The sequence below is a fragment of the Dreissena polymorpha genome, chromosome 13, assembly GCF_020536995.1.
Source record: "Dreissena polymorpha isolate Duluth1 chromosome 13, UMN_Dpol_1.0, whole genome shotgun sequence".
In the NCBI taxonomy this organism is placed as follows: domain Eukaryota; kingdom Metazoa; phylum Mollusca; class Bivalvia; order Myida; family Dreissenidae; genus Dreissena; species Dreissena polymorpha.
In genome coordinates, this window is record NC_068367.1 from 75308683 (window position 1) to 75323843 (window position 15161).

The window sequence follows — 15161 nt, forward strand, 5'->3', positions numbered from 1 at the left end:
TAACAGCATTTTCAGCCTATTTAGCCTATTTAGTATATAGGTTGAAACACACATCCTATTTAGCCTATTTAGCCTATTTAACAGCCTTTTCAGCCTATTAAGCCTATTTAGTACATAGGTTGAAACATACATCCTATTTAGCCTATTTAGCCTATTTAGTACATAGGTTGTAACAAACATCCTATTTAGCCTATTTAGCCAATTTAACAGCCTCTTCAGCCTTTTTAGCCTATTTTAGCCTATTTAGCTTATTTAGTAAATAGGTTGAAACATACATCCTATTTAGCCTATTTAGCCTATTTAGCCTATTTAGCCTATTTAACAGCATTTTCAGCCTATTTAGCCTATTTAGTGTACAGGTTGAAACGCACATCCTATTTAGCCTATTTAGCCTATTTAACAGCCTTTTCAGCCTATTTAGCCTATTTAGTACATAGGTTGAAACATACATCCTATTTAGCCTATTTAGCCTATTTAGTACATAGGTTGAAACAAACATCCTATTTAGCCTATTTAGCCAATTTAACAGCCTCTTCAGCCTTTTTAGCCTATTTTAGCATATTTCGCTTATTTAGTAAATAGGTTGAAACATACATCCTATTTAGCCTATTTAGCCTATTTAGCCTATTTAGCCTATTTAACAGCATTTTCAGCCTATTTAGCCTTTTTAGTATATAGGTTGAAACACACATCCTATTTAGCCTATTTAGCCTATTTAACAGCCTTTTCAGCCTATTTAGCCTATTTAGTACATAGGTTGAAACATACATCCTATTTAGCCTATTTAGCCTATTTAGTACATAGGTTGAAACAAACATCCTATTTAGCCTATTTAGCCAATTTAACAGCCTCTTCAGCCTTTTTAGCCTATTTTAGCCTATTTAGCCTATTTAACAGCCTTTTCAGCCTATTTAGCCTATTTAGTACATGGGTTGAAACATACATCCTATTTAGCCTATTTAGCCTATTTAGTACGTAGGTTAAAACAAACATCCTGTTTAGCCTATTTAGCCAATTTAACAGCCTTTTCAGCCTTTTTAGCCTATGCCAGTCTATTGAGCCTATTTAGTAAATAGGTTGAAACATACATCCTATTTAGCCTATTTAGCCTATTTAGCAGCATTTTCAGCATATTTAGCATATTTAGCCTATTTAGTATTTAGGTTGAAGCATACATCCTATTTAGCCTATTTAGCCTATTTAACAGCATTTTCAGCTTATTTAGCCTATTTAGCCTATTTAGTACACAGGTTAAAACATACATCCTATTTGGCCTATTAAGCCTATTTAACAGCATTTTCAGCCTATAGTTAACAGTATTTTCAGCCTATTTAGCCTATTTAACAGCATTGTAATTATATTTAGCCTATTGAGTACATGCGTTGAAACATACATCCTATTTTGCCTATTTAGCATATTAAACAGCCTATTTAGAAAGTTTAGTACATAGGTTGAAACATACATTGTATTAAGCCTATTTTGCCTATTTAACAGTCTTTTCAGCCTATTTAGCACATGCCTATTTAGCCTATTTAACATCCTTTTCAGCCTTTTAAGCATATTTAGAACATAATATTGAAACAAACATCCTATTTAGCCTATTAAGCCAATTTAATAGCCTCTTCAGCCTTTTTAGCCTATTTAGCCTATTTAGTAAATAGGTTGAAACATACATCCTATTTAGCCTCTTTTACAGCATTTTCAGCCTATTTAGCCTATTTAGTACATTATTTGAAACATACATCCTATTTAGCCTGTTTAGTCAATTTAAAAGCCTCTTCAGCCTTTTTAGCCTATTTAGTAAAAAGGTTGAAACACATATCCTAATTAGCCAATTTAGCCTATTTAACAACATTTTCAGCCTATTTAGCCTATTTAGAACAGTAGTTGAAACATACATCCTATTTAGCCTTTTTAGCATATTTAACATCCAATTTAGAAAGTACATATGTTGAAATAAACACTGTATTTAACCTATTTAGCCTATATAACAGCCTTTTCAGACTATTTAGCACATGCCTTTTTAGCCTATTTAACATCCTTTTCAGCCTATTTAGCCTATTTAGTACATAGGTTAAAACAAACAACATCCTAGTTAGCCTATTTAACAACTTTTTCAGCCTATTTAGCTTATTTAGTACATAAGTTGAAAAATACAGCATATTTAGCCTATTTAACAGCATTGTCAGCATATTTAGCCTATTTAGTACATAGGTTGAAACATACATCCTATTTAGCCTATTTAGCCAATTTTACAGCCTCTTCAGCCTTTTTAGCGTATTTTAGCGTATTTAGCCTATTTGATAAATTGGTTGAAACATACATCCTTTTAGCATATTTAGCCTATTTAACAGCATTTTCAGCCTATTTAGCCTATTTAGTACATAAGTTGAAACATACATCCTTTTTAGCCTATTTAACAGCCTTTTCAGTCTATTTAGCTTATTTAGTACAAAGGTTGAAAAATACATCCTATTTAGCCTATTTAACAGCATTTTCAGCCTATTTAGCCGATTTAGTACATAGGTTGAAAAATACGTTCTATTGAGCCTATTTAACAGTCTTTTCAGCCTATAAGTACATAGTTTAGCCTATTTAGCCTATTTTACTGCCTTTTCAGCCTATTTAGCCTATATACATGTAGTACATAGGTTGAAATATACACCCTATTTAGCCTATTTAACAGCCTTTTCAGCCTATTTAGTACATAGGTTGAAACATACATTCTATTTAGCCTATTTAACAGCCTTTTCAGCCTATTTAACCTATTTAGTAAATAGGTTGAACCACAAATAAATTCAATTTAGCCTATTTAACAGCATTTTCAACCTATTTAGCCTACACATGTATTTAGTACATAGGTTGCAACATACTCTCTATCAATCCTATTTAACAGCCTTTTCAGCCTATTTAGTACATAGATTGAAATATACACCCTATTTAGCCTATTTAACAGCCTTTTCAGCCTATTAAGCCTATTAAGTATAGGTTGAAATATACATTCTATTTAGTCTATTTAGCCTATTTAACAGCATTTTCAGCCTATTTAGCATGCTAAGTACATAGGTTGAAAAATACATCCTATTAATTCTATTTAACAGCCTTTTCAGCCTTTTTAGCCTATTTAGTACATAGGTTGAAACAATCAACATCCTATTTAGCATATTTAACAGCCTTTTCAACCTATTTAGCTTATTTAGAACATAGGTTGAAAAATAATACATCCTATTCAGCCTTTTTTACAGAATTTTCAACATATAAGCATATTTAGCCTATGCAGTACATAGGTCTTAATATACATCCCATTTAGCCTTTTTAACAGCCTTATCAGCCTATTTAGCCTTAGTACATAGGTTCAAACATACATCATATTAAGCCTATTTGGCTTATTTCACAGCTTTTTTAGCCTAATTAGCCAAATTAGAAAGTTTAGAACGAAGGTTAAAAATTACATCCTATTTAGCATATTAAACAGCTTATTTAGCATATTTGGCAAGTTTAGTTCATAGGTAGAAATATACATCCTGTTTAGCCTATTTAGCCCATAGGTTGAAACACACATCCTATTTAGCATATTTAAAAGCCTTTTCAGCCTATTTAGTACATATGTTGAACATAATATCCTATTTAGCCTATTGAACAGCCTTTTCAACCTATTTAGTACATAGGTTGAAACATACTCAGTACATCCTATTTAGCCTATTAAACCGCCTTTTCAGCCTATAAGCCTATTTAGCCTTTTTAGTACAAAGGTTGAAACATATATTCTATTAAGCCTATTAGACAGCCTTTTTAGCATATTTAGCCGATTTAGTACTTCGGTTCAAACATACATCCTAGTTAAAATATTTAGCTTATTAAACAGCCTTTTCATCCTATTTAGAAAGTTTAGTACAAAGGTTTTCAAAAATACATCCTATTCAGCCTAGCCTTTTTAGCCTATTTACAAGTTTAGTACATACGTAGACATATACATCATGTTTAGCTTATTAAACATCCTATTTAGCCTATTTAGTCTATTTAACAGCATTTTCAGCCTATTCAGAAAGTTTAGAACAAAGATTAAAAAATACATCCTATTTAGCCTATTTAACAGCCTTTCAGCCATTTTAGAAAGTTTAGTACAAAGGTTAAAAATGCATCTTATTTAGTATTTAACAGCTTATTTAGCCTATTTAGCAAGTTAAGTACACACGTACACATAAACATCCTTCTTAGCCTATTTAGCTACCCTTTTCAACATCCTATTTAGCCTTTTTAGTCTATTTAAAAGCCTTTTCAGCCTATTTAGAAAGTTTAGTACAAAGGTTTAAACAAACATCTTTTTTAGCCTATTTAATAGCCATTTTAGCCTATTTAGCCTATCTAGAAAGTAAGTACAAAGGTTAAAAAAATACATCCTATTTAGCCTTTTTTAGCAATTTTAGTAAATACGTAGACACATACATCCTATTTAACAGCCTATTTAGCAAGTTAAGTACATACGTAGACACATACATCCTATGTAGCCTATTTAACAGCCTATTTAGCAATTTTAGTAAATACGTAGACACATACATCCTTTTTGACAGCCTTTTTAGCAAGATTAGTACATACGTAGACACTTACATCGTATAAAGCCTATTTAGCCTTTTAACAGCATGTTTAGCAAGTAAAGTACATACGTAGACACATTCATCCTATTTAGCCTATTTAACAGCCTGTTCAGCCTATTTAGAATGTTGAGTACAAAGATTAAAAATACATCCTTTTTAGCCTATTTAACAGTCTTTTTAGCAAGTGAAGTACATACGTAGATAAACATCCTCTTTAGCATATTTATCCTATTTAACATCATATTTAAACCCATTTAGACTATTTAACAGCCTTTTCGGCCCATTTAGAAAGTTAAGTACAAAGGTTAAAACATACATCATATTTAGCCTATTTAACAGCCTATTTAGCCTATTTAGCAAGTTTAGTACATAGGTAGACATAAACATCCTATTTAGCCAATTTTACAGCCTATTTAGAAATTATGTAGACACATAAATCCTTATTAACTCATACATCCTACATAGCATATTCAGCCTATTTAACAGCCAATTCAGAAAGCTTAGTACATATGTAGACGCATACATCCAATTAAGCCCATTTAACAGGTTATTGAGCCTATTTAGCAAGTTTAGTACATACGTAGACATATTTATCTTTTTTAGCCTATTTAACAGCCTATTCAGCCTTTTCAGCAAGTAAAGTACATATGCACATGCATCCTTTTTAGCCTATTTAACAGCCTTTTTATCATATTTAGCAAAGTTAGTTCATAAGTTGACACATAAATCCTATTTAGCCTATTTAGCAAGTTTAGAACATACATGAATGTAGACTCATACATCCTAATTAGAATATTTAGCCTATTTAACAGCCAATTTAGCAAGCTTAGTACAAACGTAGACGCACACATTCAATTTAGCCCATTTAACAGGCTATTTAGCGTATTTAGCAAGTTTCATACATACGTAGACACATACAACCTATTTAATAGCGTATTTAGCTTATTTAGCAGGTTTTGTACATATATAGACACATTCATCATATTTAGCATTATTTGCCTATTGAACAGCCTATTTAGCTTTTTAAGCAAATTAAGTACATATGTTAAAACATATATCATATTGAGCCTATTTAGCTTATTTAACAGCCTTCTCATGCTTATTATCCTATTTTTTAAGTTAAGTACACAGTTTCATACATGCATCCCATTTAGGCTATGTATTAGCCTTTTTTAGCCGTTTAGCCTACTAGTATTTAGCAAGTTAAGTACAATGGTTAATGCATCATATTAAGTATATTTAATGACCTTTTCAATCTGTTTAGACTATAGCAAGTTTAGTACAAAGGTTTTCTCATACAGCATGAGTGGCCTATATATTAATCGTTATTGAGCATATTTAGTAAGTTCAGTAAATAGATTCTGGCTTAGTGTACATCCATTGCAGCCTATTTACCACGCGTAGTACATAGGTTGAAACGTACAACCTATTTAGCCTATTAAACAGTCTTTCAGACTATTTATCATGTTTAGTATATAGGTTCAAACATACATCCTAGTTAGCCTATTGAAATGCTTATTTATCAATCTTTTCTGCTTATTTAGAAAGTTTAGTACATATGTTGAAAAATACATCATAACAAGTCTATTTAGCCTATTTTAAAGCCTTTTCAGCCCATTTAGCAAGTGTAGTACAAAAGTGCAAACATACAACATTTAAAGCCTATTTACACAGCTTTTAAACCTATTAAGCAAGTTTAAAGTATGGTTATTACATACTGGGCACGTGTTTTTCCCAGTGTACACCAGTCCCCCACACACACCATCCACGCCACAAACAGATGGAGACTAAATCAAAATTAAATGTCATCTTTGTAAAAATTAAAATATCTTCAATTAAAACTTAAGTACATAGGAATTGACACTGTATTACTACATTTGTTCAAACATTTGCAGTGTAGTAAGTTTATTATTTAGGAGAACATGGACACAATATTTGTACTTACACTATGCGACTACAGGTGGGGAAAGTCTTTGAACACGCGCATGTGAATGAAACGAAGTCAATACAAAAAGTTAAGTTTTGTAGTAACATTTGTGCTTTTTTAATGTATTATTGATTGTTATTCAAGTAAAATAATATGGTAGTTGCAGCTAGAATATCAGCAGAAGTTGTAGCAATAAATGCGATCATGGTGATTGTGTAATATTATTGTTGATTGTGGTGTTCTTGGTGTACATGCTGTTAAAAGAGTTTTTTATTTAAATGTTTTTTATTGCTTTTCGTGTGTTTGGGTTTATAATACAATTGTTGATGTTGATGTATTTAAAAACAACATCAAAACCATTTGATGAAAACAATTAAAATATGTACGGGAAGGATACACAAAAAACAAATTCCATATGCTTGACAATTGTATACACCTTTTAATTGAACTTCATTTAAATTAGATACTAATTATTAGTCATCATTATGCATTTTTACTTTCACAACATCACAACAAAAGACGTCCTAAGGGGCTTTTGTCCAAAGCGGCAAATGTCCTAGGGGGCTAATGTCCTATAGGGCTTTTGTCATAGGGGCTTTTGTCCTAGGGGCTAATGTCCGAGAGGGCTAATGTCCTACACTCAGATGATTGTATGTGTTAAACATTGATTGGCGTATACTGTTAAGTTGGGTTTCGCATCTAACTGTTGGAACAAATGTAAAAACGATCGTCCGGGTTGTCAATATAACGTTTGAACGAATGTCCGGGTTGTAAATACAATGTTGGTACGAATATTCGCCTTGTGAACATTAGCGTAGGAACGATTCTGTGGGAACGAAAGTCCGGATACCAGTTTTCACTGTGCGATACATTTTATTTGAGACTTAAATAAAATACTAACAGACGAATGTTCGTTGTATATTGTATAATTATTTTAGAATTTCAATGACAATGGCATGCAAATTTAGGCACATCTGGTGCGGGAGTATGATGTCGCTATTTTTACTGATAACAATCATAAGTACAAAGGCAGCGCGGTATAAAAAGCAGCTTCGCGCAATCATGCGGCATGGTCAGGTCGGACCTCAAAGACCTCGTGAAGAGGCCCTTAGGATCTGTAAATAAACTCTGATTTAAATAAAAAAAAAGCATGCGGCATGGCGCATGCTCGTGGACAACAACATAGGTAAGGCTACAAAGACCTCGTGAAGAGGCCGGAGGCAAGTAGGTCTCTGATACACACACGCTCGTGGACAACCGTCGTTGCGTCATGCTATTATGAAAACTGATATGATTGATAAGAACACAGGCATTGCGGTATGAAGAGCAGCGGGGCGCATCCTTAATGGTTACCGTCGCTGCGTCAAGGGACCTACACAAACACTGTGATTGTATAGGTCCCTGCTGCGTCCTACTATTTACTGCTAGTGGGATCACTAAAATTACATTGAAATATAAAGAAATGTACCCAAACGTATTTTTTAAATTATGTTGTACCTCGTACTTTCAAATGCATGACATACTAATATTACTTTTACCAACAACAAATTTAAACAATCAAATATAGTGTATAATTTAACTTGTGTGCTTGACTACAAATATTTAACGAAGTTGTGTCATGAAACCCTCAATTTATAAAAAGTATTTATACTATTTTGTATTTGCTTCTCTATTGATATTATCTGAGTTACCATTTGCACTTATAAATACAATCATAATTCAATAACATTTATTAATAATGAAATGATTTAATTAACTTTTGGTTGCAATATTTCAAATCCAAATTTGTGTTTATTATCCGGAAAAATGACAATATTAAGGAATTCATAAATTATATATAAATCATTAATGTTTTATTACATAAGTATAAAATACATATATCCTTCTAAGCCTATTTAGCCTATTTAACAGCCTTCTCAGCCTGTTTAGCATAATTTACAATTTTCTTTAATAATACTTTTAATAATTTTAAACTACATACTACTCAGCCTGTTTAAATTATTATGCAGGTTTATTAAATATGTTGAAATATATATGATATAAAGCATATTTAGTAGACTTTTTCAGTCTAATAAGCGTATTAAGCAAGTTTTTTTAGAAACGGTTTGTAACATTCATCCTTGATTAAAAAAGGCTGAAATGGCCGCTAAATAGGTTAAATATGCCAAATCTGATGCAGTTTTAGGCCTTTTTCGAAAGTTTATTATAAATGTTGAAACATATATCATATTTAGCCTCTTCAGCAAGTTTATTTAATATTTCGAAACATACATTCTATATAGCATATTTATCAGCTTGTTAAGCCCATTAGCATATTAAGCAAGTTTATTAAAGACGTTAAAATGCATTTCATTTAGCATTTTGAGCTTATTTAGAATAATATTTAGCATATTCAGCAAGTGTATGAAATAGAATGAAATATACAACCCATTTAGCGTTCAAGCATATATAGCGTCCTATGTATTCTGTTCTGCAAGTTAATTAAATAGGCCGAACCATACATCATATTTAGCCTTTAAACAGTCATTGAAGCCTATGAAGCCTTTTAAGCTTGTATGTTTAACAGATTCAGCACATTTAGCCTATTTAACAGCCTATTTAATATAGTTAAAATAGTTAGAAAGTTAAAAGAAGGATTTAAATATAGCAATTTTAGCAAGTTTATAAAATTGGTTACAACATGCATTTTAAACACATGTAATCTATTTCGCAGCATATTTGGCAAGTTTAAAAATTATGGAAAAATACAGCCAATTTAGCCTTTATAACAGCCTATAACAGATAATTAAGCATAATTAACACGTTACATCAATTGAATTAAATACAGCCTATTTAGTCTATTTAACAAGTTTATTGAAAAAATCCTATTTAGCTTTCTAAACCTTTTATCAGCCTATGTATCAATTATATAAAATACGATACAATATATAGCATATTTGGCACATCAATCCTTTTAAGATGCTTAAAAATGTTATTAAGCACATTTATTATGTAATAAACACGATTAACCGAGAGTCGTTTTAGCCTTTTGAGAAAGTTTAATTTATAGGTTAAAACATACATCCCATTAAGCATATTAAGCAAGTTTATAAAATATGATAAAATATAAAGGTTATGCAATACATCTAGCCTGTTTATCAGCATATTAAATATAATGACCACATACAGCACTAAATACTAGGTATTAAATACTGCATATTAGGTATTTTGTTAATTAATTTGAAATGTACATTTTATTTTGCACATTTTACATTTTCAGCAGATACATAAGCAAGTTAAAATATTTTAAAATATACAGCTTTTTTATTTAGCTTATTTGAGATAGTATTCATCTTTAAATTTAACATCAGACCGTGTATTTATGGCTAGACAAAGACGTACTCAAAGCTGTACTTGTAAAGACGGATTGTAGGACAAACGGCAACCGGACAATTGGAACCCAGTGTTTTTTGCATACCCGGACAGTCGACACCCTGTAAATTTGTCGACCTGGACAATAGGCACCCGATTAAATTGTAAACCCGGACAAACGGCACCCGATTTAATACTAAGAAGCAGTTAATGTTGTTTTTTACCAATAAAGACACTTGACTTGATATGGCTTTGTAGGGAAAGAAAATCCCGTCAATACCGTATCGTACTGATTAGTCTAATCCGCTGAATGGTTGTAAAAAAAAAGATCGCTAATTTTTAATATAAATAATACCTGACGGACATTGCGATAGAAAAGTACTATCTTCATGGATTGTGGTGTTTTCAAATAATATATTGTATACAATATTGGGTCAATCACATTTTTTACTAAACCAATGAGCGGTTTAGACTAATTAGTTAAACAAGGTGCTGACGGGCTAAATCGATTGTCTTTCGGGTGCCGTTTGTTCGGGTTTACAATTAAATCGGGAGCCGATTGTCCGGGTCGATATATTAACAGGGTGCCGACTGTCCGAGTATGCAAGAAAACACTGGGTGACGATTGTCCGGTTGCCGTTTCTCCGGAAATCGTAAAAACGTTTATTCGGTCTTAAATATTACGAATGTTCGGTTTCATATTGCTTCAGAGACACATATTTTATTAATCTATTATGTATAAGTTTATATCTTTTTTTGTTTAAACAATCTTTTTTTAAGGTTTATTAATGTTAGAAATGTGTTGCGCGTGTCAAAAATGCACGTGTATTGAAATACACGCTGAAAACGCGTGATAGCGCCAGACACGGAGCGTGTATTGACCTCTCATCTAGAGTCCGTGCGCCAGATAACAGAGTGCGGCGGATGACCTCCCGGAATTTTCTCTCGATGTAACCATTCTATTTTGTTAATAGATAGATCTTCGGACACATCTGGAGCGGCAGCGGGAGCGTGTTGTGTAGTGTTTATTGATATTAAGGATAAGAACAAAGGCAGGGCGGCATAAAGAGCAGCGGGATGCATCCTACTTGGGAACCGTCGCTACGTCCTGATATTTATTGCTAGTTGGAGCACTGAAACGACAATAAGATATTACGTTATAAAGAAATTTACACGTTAATACTTAAAAATGCAAAAAACTTTAAAATGATCGAAATTATAATTACGTTCACAAACTTAAAGATCGATTAAAATAATATATTTAAATAATAAAACTGAATTTCTTGATAATAAAAGTGAACACAATTCTGCATTGATTTTATCTGAGTAAAATTGGCACTTATAAATAGAATAATTATACAAGTAGTTTTATCCTTAATGAAATTATAACATTCACTTATGTAAGAAAGGTTTTAAGTAAAATTTGGCGACCCATTTATTCATGATCTGGATGAGACATATCCATGTCTGATGTTTTGACAGGGCGGACAGTCGCTCCTACATTATTTTGCCAACCCGGACAATCGCTCCTACATTATTTTGTCAATCCGGACAATCGCTCCTACATTATTTTGACTCCACGGCAAAACATATTATTCGCCGATCAAAGGCTTACACCTATAATTAACCAACAATTAAAATTGCCACCTGTTAACCTATGTCTTTATTTTCGCTATCGCTTTAAGACATATCCTCGGCGAATTAGTTACACTGAAAAAAATATGATTTTAATTATTATTTCAATGTGATTATTTTCTTAAGGAATTAACAATTATTTATCATCTACATAGCTATGTAATATTTATCTTTGTAAATAATCTAATTGCATGTATGAGTTGTTTCATTTATGATCTCATGTGTGTGTATATACTCGATTGTACTTCCTTGCTTGTATTATATGTTTATGCTCTTCATGAATGGAGGAAAATAAAAGTCTATCTATCAAAGTAAGCCGATTCAACATGAGCCGATCAATTTGATTTTAATTAATCAATTTACTTATTAACAAACTATGTTACAGCTTGTCGATTCTGTAAATATAAGGTAGTTATAAGGGCACTTCGGACAATGGTTCCTACATTATTCCTATCAGGGACATTCTTTCCTACAATACATTTATTGGAATAAGTGCCATTTTGCGAATGGAATAAACATAAAAACCGCATTTAATCAATAATTGCTATATCAACAATGGTAGTATCAATCGATAATGACCACTTTCACACATATGATGTGCGAACCGTGCACAAAGATTACAGACTGGTGTCACATTAAAGGGGCCTTTTCACAGATTTTGGCATGGTTTGAAGTTTGTCATTAAATGTTTTATATTGATAAATGTAAACATTAAATTTTAAAAGCTCAAGTAAAAAATCAAAAATAAAATTTAAGAAAGGAAAAAAAAGTAGCCCGCAGCAGGACTCGAAGTAAAAACGCATCAGCCAACTAAGCTATCCTGCCAAGGATACATAAGATGCGTATTTTATACCTTGTATCTTCGTAGTTTCACAAATTTAAACGACAACAACAGAACTATCCAAATTATTCAATCGGTGCGCGATGCAACGCTTTATAATTTTTAGGTTTTTAAATCGTCAAAAGATGCATATAATGGCTATATTAGACCATGGCAAATGCTCAGTAATACTGTTTCTTCACAAATATCATAATTAATCCGAAAATTTGCGAATCTGGAACAACTTTTCTCAATTTTGTCAATTTACCGCACCGTGAAAAGCTCCCTTTAAAGTGAAATAAGGTTAGTAAACAATTGGCTAGTTCAATTTTTTTCTTTACATTTGACCCACTGATTGATACGACACTGCACGATTTCTTAATCGGCATTTTATGATTATTAAAATAGTGTGTTAAAGTGATTACTGAACTATTTTTGTATGTGTTGAATTGTAATATATTGATAAAATGGTACATGTATATGTTACAATAACACAAAATAGACAAGAAAAATTATACATTGAAGACGAAATTCATAAAATGCAACATGCTGGCGATTTGAATGTACAGACATTTTCGATTTCAGAATAAAATATCTGGCTTACAGTATTTGGCATTTTTCGACACAAGTTGGCAATTTAATGTCGGTTAATCATAGGTGTTAGCCTTTGATCGGCGTACACTACGTTTTGCCGTGGAGTCAAAATAATGTAGGTTCGACTGTCCGGGTTGACAAAATAATGTAGGAGCGATTGTCCGGGTTAGCAAATAATGTAGGAGCGACTGTCCGCCCTGTCAAAACACGTAGGAGCGACTGTCCGCCCTGTCAAAACATCGTAGGAGCGACTGTCCGCCCCTGTCATATACATCGTGAATGAAGCGACTGTTCGACCCTGTCAAATTAGCGTAGGAGCGATTGTCCGGATACCATGTCGGATTACTAAATAATGCAAGTATTTCAGTATATTATTATAGAAAAAGAAATCTGGTTTAATGTGTACTGAAACAACTTAATACTGACCTCAAACATTTTATTGTGTACTGACATATGTTCTGTAAAAAAACATTGTTGTCTTTCTGTACCTATGAAGTTTCATGATCCTAGGCGTAAGTGTACTTGAGTTATCATCCGGAAACCATCTGGTGGGGACGGAGACCCCCACGACACCAGTTCCATAATATGATCTGCAAATTTTCTCTTAAAACTACATCCAAGAACGAGTCACTGTGGCATTAACCTTAGACCTAGTGACATGAAAATTCATAGGAGTCATCCGCCAGTCATGATCAATGTACCAATGAAGTTTCATGATCCTAGGCGTAAGCGTTATTGAGTTATCCTCCGGAAACCATCAGGTGAACGGACGACCGACCGATCGACAGACCGACCGACCTACCGACCGACGGACGGACAGACGGACGACCCGACCGACCGACATGTGCAACAACAATATACCCCCTCTTCTTCGATGGGGCATAGTTAGACAGAGATTTCACTTTATATTAATTAAAATCAGCTGTTTACAAGCAAACAAAATACAACACAATAAGTCATTGCGACCGGGATAATTGACACGCAGAGATATCAATATCGTGTTTTGACATATAAGCACCCTCAATTTCAACAATCAGTATCAATATGTGTTTCACCAAAATGCAAAATGTTCTAATCTTATGTCTTGTAAGTAAACTAGTAAATATTAGACGTGCGGTTTCAATATTAGTTGCAATTGTTAATTCCCTTCATAACTTACAATGTTAACCAGTTCATAAAACTATCATCCAACTTCAATATTCTACCCATTACTTATAAATTGTATAATGCATATATCATGTAGGTTATGAGCGTGTATATACGTTATTGCTGAATTATTAAATATTGTTGTTGTCTGCTTTTGAATAATGTTATGTATATGTATATAAATTGGGGCAAGGAAGGAAAATGCAAGCCAATCTGTCATTTCGGTATTTAAATACATGTACATGTATTGTGATCGACCCATATTTAAGAAACAATTCATTGTTAAAAAAATACATTTACCTATCAACATTGAAAGGCAGTCCGCGCAGAAATATCCTAATTGAATAGGTATTCTAATAGCGAAACGAACTAGGGGAGAAGAATATTCGGGAGCCGATGCCTGAGTGACAAGCAAACTGATGCCGATTTTCCAAGCGGACACTTTATTCGAGGGTCATTCTGTCCTAGTGGACACATTACGAGGAAACCATTGTCCGGGAATGCCAAAAACGCAGGGAAGCCGATTGCCGGGTGCCGTTTGTCTGGATACAAGTGTTTGGACCTTTTAATATTTTAACCTATTTTGTAAGATAATTAAACATAATATGCATGTTTACAAAACAATTAGTACTGTCCCCCTACTCTAGCTCTAACGGACATAAATTCAGTTCGGACGACTACCAACGTTTTGAGCTTCAAATGAGCTCATCAAAATTTACTAACAATTGAGATAGTAGTTTTATTAAATAAACACAATTAGTATTTTCCATAGCATCGATACTTGAATCTAAATAGATTATACACCAGTAACACATGTGAAACTGCACAATAAAAATGCCACAAAGCAAATAACATTTGGGGCGGGCAGACGTTGCTATATTATGTCTAGAGTGTCGTGTGTCATTTAAAGTTAAGTTATATAATAAGCGTCACAGTATTATTACTGAAAGTTTTTTCGACAGAGCATCAAAGCAGACTTTCGCTGGTGTTGAAATAATTCATTACACCGTGATAGTCTAATTTATTAACGAATAATTATTCGTATCCCTGATTCGTTGAGATGTAACGTAACAACCAAATATCTGAACAGGAT